Source organism: Miscanthus floridulus, chromosome 13 (genome assembly GCF_019320115.1).
Source record: "Miscanthus floridulus cultivar M001 chromosome 13, ASM1932011v1, whole genome shotgun sequence".
Classification (NCBI taxonomy): domain Eukaryota; kingdom Viridiplantae; phylum Streptophyta; class Magnoliopsida; order Poales; family Poaceae; genus Miscanthus; species Miscanthus floridulus.
Window position 1 is genome coordinate 40,833,464 of NC_089592.1, and position 7,171 is coordinate 40,840,634.

The following is a 7,171-nucleotide window of genomic DNA, read 5'->3' on the forward strand; positions in this document are numbered from 1 at the left end:
ATCATACATAAAGCAACATTTGATTAAACCCTAATTAATAATAGGTTTGAATAGCAACATCTATTTTTATAGCTTAGAAAAATCTTAGAAAATTACCATAGCACAGTACTAGCCTAAGTAGTCTACCATTAAATTTTTATGACATTTGAATAAGTGGAGTAGCCTACACAAAAATGACAAGCTATGGCATAATTATGAACATTAAAATACTTTGTATTATGAAAAGTGTCAAACAACAGATGTAATATTTTTCCTATGTTCTATACAGTAAATAATCATTGCATAAAAATTATCACATGCATGTTTTATACAAATTTTGCTCTCTACCAAAAATAACAAAAATCAGCCATTAAAGGCACTTGAACTACACCTCATACTTTTTCTACAGGACATGCATGGAATATATTTTTCATAGGAAGTACATTACACAAGAAGAGTAACAAACTTAGAATCATATTTTTCTGATCTTTCTATGATTTATTATGACTTTCTCAAGAAAACAGCAATTTCAATGATTAAATAAAACTCCACAGAAAAGTATCTCAAGAATGACATGCAATATTTTTATCATGTAGATCTAGTGACAAGAAGCACAACAAAATTTGTTTCACCATTTTTGGAGCAATATAACTGGAGATATACATTTTACAAGCTTTGTAAATCAATTTCTGAAATCATTTTCTTTAACCCTGAAATTCCACCGACCCAAAACCGCTAGGTGCACCCGGTGCAGTGCACCCAGAGGGGCTACCAGGCAGGACCCGCGATCAAGCTAGACCCATGCGTCAGCCAGAGCCGAGGCAGGGTCGTCGTTGACCGGCCGGCTCTCGCCGCTGGTGAGCTTGCTGGCGGTGAGGTCACCACCAGGGGCTCTCCGCGACGAGGCGGACCCGATGCACCAAGAACGGGCACGGGAGAAGCTCGAAAGGAAGCTCGGCGGCATGCATGGCGGATCAGAGGTGTGGCTCATCGGCGGTACGCCGACTCCGGCCATGACAGAGCGTGGGGAGACGCGCACAAGCTTCGCAACGGCAAGGCAGTGCTCATGCGTGCGAAGAGAAGGAGAGAGGTGGAGCGGAGGCGGGCTGTCCACGTTGAGCCAAGCTCTGGCAAGGAATTACAAGCCGGAGAAGACTTACCCTAGTGAATTGGCATGAGCACCGGTTGCAAAAAGTGGAGGTGATGCTGCTGGCGAGATGGAGAGGTCGACGGCGAGCTGGGACGGCCGGGTGAGCTACTTCCGGTGAGGCGTGGCGCGCGGTGGCGAGGGCGGGCGTGTGCTGCTGCTGTTGCTGCTGCTAAGCGAGCGAGAGAGCGAAGTGGAGGAGTGAGGAGGAGCGCAGCGCGGTCGGGCAGGTGAAGGCGCGACAGGAGGCGCGGGGCAGACCGGGGCTGCCGCGCGGCGTGCGTCGCCGGCGCATGGCGGCCACGCGGCGTGCGCGCTCTACGTCGGCCAGGCGCGGCGTGCGGGAACGGGCGTGGCGCGTGGGGGTAGGCCGGGCAAACGAGCTAGGCCGGCTTTGCGAGCTGGGCCGAAGGCGAGGCTGCGGCCCATTTAATGAAAAATGTTCTTTTTCAAATTCTTTTCAAATCCTTTTTCATTCAATTGAAATTTTGAACTATTTCAAAGCAGTTTCAAAAGTTGTTGTAAAAATGAAAGTTGTTCCATTTTTCAAGATCTACAACTTTGCTTTTATGACCAAAGTCCAATTCCAAATAGATTTTGAATTACAAAATAAAATCAATATTAACTCAAAACCCTAATTTTGGAGAATTATTTTTAAAGGCAAAATTTGGTAAAAATTTAAATATGAACTTTGCTCCAAATTGCATCCTAAATATTTCCAAGTTAATTTAGTGATAAAAACAAGTAATCATGGCATCCAAACATGAGCATGGCATTTCACATTGTTTGAACCATAAATGAATTTCAATCACTTAAGCATCACATGAAATGATACTTCATTTCTTTCGAAATGAAATGCATGAATGATGCTTATGCATGAGGTGATGATGATTATTCTCATGGGATGAAATGGTAATACACCCTTAACATCGAGGTGTTATAGCCCTCCCCCCTTATAAAAATCTCGTCTCGAGATTTGGGTTACGAACCATTTGTTATAAAAATCTTCATAAGCTTTTTGTAGATATTCTCCCGTTTCCCAAGTTGCATCTCCCTCATCATGATGATTCCACTGTATCTTGTATGTTTTCACCACACTATTCTGAGTAGCACGTTCTTTAGTGTCTAACACAAGGACTGGTTGCTCATGATACACCAAATCTGATTTGAGTTTGATGCCCCGAGGTTCTATTCTTTCCTCCAGAACACGCAAACACTTCTTGAGTTGTGATACATGGAAAACTAGAAATACGGTACTCATTGTCTCAGGTAACTCTATCTTATAAGCTACTGGACCTCTTCTTTCCAAGATCTTTTATGGTCCTACGAATCTAGCGGCAAGCTTTCTTCGGACTACAAACCGTTTCTTCTTCATTGGCGTGACTTTCAGATAAACATAGTCACCAACTTCAAACACAAGGGGTCTCCTTCTTCTATCTGCATAACTTTTCTGACTGCGATTGGGCCACCTTCATATTTTGTTGGATAATATGAACTTTCTTCTCGGCCTCTTCTACAAAGTCAATGCCATAATACCTTCTTTCTCCTGGCTCGACACAATTCAGTGGTGTTCTACATTTTCTGCCATACAAAGCTTCGAATGGAGCCATCTTGATGCTTTCTTGATAACTGTTATTGTAAGCAAACTCAGCTAATGGTAACCATGACTCCCATGAACCCCTAGAAGACAACACGTAGGCTCTTAACATATCCTCTAGAACAACATTCACTCGTTCAGTCTGACCATCTGTCTGAGGATGATAAGCGGTACTACGAATCAAACTAGTTCCCAAGCCTTTGTGCAAATGTTCCCAAAAGTGAGCCGTGAACTATGGCCCCCTATCAGATACTATAGTCTTTGGTATACCATGCAACCTCATAATTTCTGCAATATACTTCTCGGCATATTGAGATGGTCGATAAGTTGTCTTGACAGGTAGGAAATGAGCGGTCTTGGTAAGACGATCCACAATCACCCAAATCGAATCATGTCCCTTTTGAGTAGTGGGCAAACCCAAGATAAAATCCATACTTATATCATCCCACTTCCAACTAGGTACGGACAAAGGTTGCAACAAACCGGCAGGTTTCATATGAATAGCTTTCACTCTACAACATGTGTCGCATCTGGCAACATAGGCTATAACTTCTTTCTTCATCTTGGTCCACCAATAACGAGGTCTCAGTTCTTGATACATCTTACTACTTCCCGAATGGATAGATAGCTTAAAAAGGTGAGCTTCATCCATGAGTTTATTCCTAAGCTCTCGATCCTTGGGAACCACAAGACGGTCATCAAACCACAACACGCCCTATTCGTCCACTTTAAAGTGCTTAGACGGCTTTTCTTTTATTTTCTCTTTGATGTGGAATATTCCCTTGTCTGTTTTCTAGCCTTCTATTATCTTACTCTCCAAAGAGCAACTAATCTGAATACTATGTAACACAGCAGGCTGCATCAGATCAAACCCATCTTCAAGTAATGGCTGCACATTCAAGCAATGTGACTTTCTACTCAAAGCATCTACCACTACATTGGCCTTTCCAGGATGATATTGCACATTCAAGTTGTAATCTTTGATCAATTCCAACCATCTTCGCTGTCTCATGTTCAGCTCTAGTTGGGTAAAGATGTACTTGAGACTCTTGTGATCTGTGAAAATATTACACACATTACCAAGTAGATAATGTCTCCAAATTTTTAGGGCATGCACAACTATAGCAAGTTCAAGATCATGTGTCGGATAGTTGCCCTCGTGCTTTCTCAATTGACGTGAGGCATAAGCAATGACTCTTCCTTCTTGCATAAGAACACAGCCCAATCTAGTTTTCGATGCGTCGCAAAACACATCAAATGGTTTCTCAATATCCGGTTATGCTAGAACAGGAGCAGTGGTCAACAGTTTCCGCAAGGTGTGGAAAGCTGCTTCACACTCCTCTATCCGCATGAACTTGTGATCTTTTTGTAGCAGACTTGTCATTGGCTTGGCAATCTTCGAGAAGTCTGGTATGAAGCGGCGATAGTAACCAGCTAATCCTAAGAAACTTCTAATCTCAGGAACTGTGGTCGGTGCCTTCCAATCCATAACCTCTTGCACCTTACTTGTGTCGACTGAAACTCCATTTCCTGATAGAATGTGACCAAGGAAAGGAACTTTCTTCAACCAGAATTCGCACTTGCTAAACTTAACATACAGCTTATGATCTCTAAGTCTGGTCAAGACAATTCTCAGATGCTCTTCATGATCCTTCTCATTCTTGGAGTACACCAGAATGTCATCAATGAACACAACCACGAACTTATCCAATTCTAGCATGAAAACTATATTCATCAAAAACATAAAGTATGTAGGAGCATTTGTCAAGCCAAAGGACATGACAAGATACTCATACAACCCATATCTGGTGGAAAATGCAATTTTCGGTATATCTTGGGGCCTAATCTTGATCTGATGATAACCGGATCTCAAATCTATCTTTGGGAACACCTTAGCCTTAGCTAACTAGTCAAACAAAACATCAATATGAGGCAAGGGATACTTATTCTTGATGGTTACAGCGTTAAGTGGCCTATAATCCACGCACATTCTAAACATGCCCTCTTTCTTCTTCTTCACAAACAAGGCGGGACATCCCCATTCAGACTTGCTTGGCCGGATAAACCCCTTTTTCGATAACTCTTCTAGTTGCTTCTTCAGCTCAACTAATTCATCAGGAGGCATCCGATAAGGTCTCCTTGAAATCAGAGCTGTTCTGGGGATTAACTCAATTCCAAACTCAATATCCCTATCTGGCGGAAGACCAGGTAGCTCATCTGGGAATACATCTGGAAACTCACACACTACCGGAATCTGATGAATAGGAATAACTTTAGTAGCACATGTCACACTTATAAGGTCTGTTCTCCGAGGCAATGGTACTTGGAAAGTACCCTCACCTAGGGGATCCTTAAGGGTAAGTACCCGACTTCCTATATCTATAACTGCTCCCCAATCCTTCATCCAATTCATCCCTATAATGACATCTAGTACTAGTCCAGGCATAACTATCAAGTTCACTCGAAACTTTCTGCTACCTAATTCAAGGGTTACCCCTCGAACCATCCGATTGGTCAAAACATCAGTCCCCGCTGAACTTATACGGTAACCATAACCCAATTCTGTGCATAGTTGTTCATGTTTCCAGTGCAAATGCTTGACTCATAAAAGAATGCGATGATCCAGAATCAAATAAAACAACTACACGGTTTTTGTTGATAGGAAACTTACCAGCGGTTATGGGCTCTGCCTCAGGAATCTCATCCATAGTCATACTATGCACCCGAGCATTATAGGTCTGCTGCTTCTTCTTGGGCGGATAAGGACTAGAACCTTGAGAAGTGGCCGGGTTGATCACAATTGTAGTAGGGTCCCCTTACTGTACCAGTAGATCCCACAGCTCCCTTAGAACTGCCCTGTACCACAGTTGCGGCTGCCTTGTTGGACTACACTGCCATCTTGTAAGGCTTCTGTGGTCCCCTAAAATTTTGACCTCTCTGCTGAGGTGGCCTAAACCTAGTGCCAGGTGCAGATGGACGATAGGGAGGACGACCTCCCGTAGGTGCTCTTGCTTGGGACAGGACCACCTTCTAGGGCTCTCTTGCGAGTCTTGGCTACGGTGCTGGCGTTGTTGTTCTTTTTCTGCTTCAGACAATCACTGATAAAGTCATTGAATCTGGCACGGGTGTTGGTACCCACATGCTTCATCATCTTTGGATTGAGTCCTCTCTTGAAACTGGTGATTCTCTTAGCATCAGTGTCAACCATGTCGGGAGCATAACGGCACAAGTTGTTGAAAGCATGCAAATATTGTGTCACAGTTTTGGTGCCCTGATTCAATGCTAAGAACTCTCCCAACTTCATCTCGATTAGCCCGAGTGGAATATAAACTCTATGGAAGGCCTCAGCGATCTCTCTCCACATAATCTGAGCATTCGGAGGGAAGGTGGTGCGATGGTGCTTCCACCACATTCCCGCTGGTCCTTGCAACTGATGTGCAACATACTCAGTTTTTAATACCTCAGTCATCCTCAACACACGGAATTTTCCTCCATAGTGTTGATCCATTCTTCAGCATCGAGTGGTTCTGTTGCTTCCTTGAATATTGGCGGCCTGGTGTCCATAAAATCTTTGAAGCTACTATACTGATTCACCCCAATGCCACCACCCTGATTGTTACCGTGCTAAAAATTGTTGGCGATGGTACGCAGAAAATCCTCCATGTTCTTCTGGGATTGTTCCGTGTTGCGCTGACTCCCGAGTAACTGTGCGAAGAACACCTCTGGGGTGAGCGGGGGAGGAGGTGGCAAATGTGGTTCATGGGGGGCTCATTAGTTGTTGACGTGGTTTCCACCACCACCATCGGTCCCAGCACCATTAGCACCGGTCTCAGCGGCCTCATAAGTGGTACGGCGAGTATTTGTCATCTGCATATTTCAACAACAAGTAATGATTGAGTGAAGCTGTAATAATCACGAGTGAAGGAAAAATTATGCCATACTGAATTTACTAGAGAGAATAAATTCATACAATAAAACAGAGGCACAATAATCGCATCCCAATTAAAACAACATCACTAATTAAATTACTTCAAATGCAGACATCGCATCCAATACAACCAAATTGCCAGCATACATACACTGGACTTTTATGCGTTCAGATATCGCATTACTAGCCAAGTTCCAATCACATGCCAAGTCTCATAAGTTTGAAGCCAGATACATTAGGTTACATGCCAACAAAAGAAAGGTCATCGCGACTAGGACCTAAACACTAGCGCAAGGCAACTAGCCTACTCCTCGGGGCCATCATCGGGGTCGGAGACGTCACCATCACCCCTAGGTGAAACTACAGGCTTGTCCTCATCATCGTCATCGATGTCCATGCCAGCGGCGTCTGGAGGAGCATATGGGCCAACCCCATTGTGGAGCGCGTGAAACTCCTCGTGCAGGTTGACGTTGTACTCCTCTAGCTCATCGACCCTCTATAGCAGAAGGTCCCTCTCGTC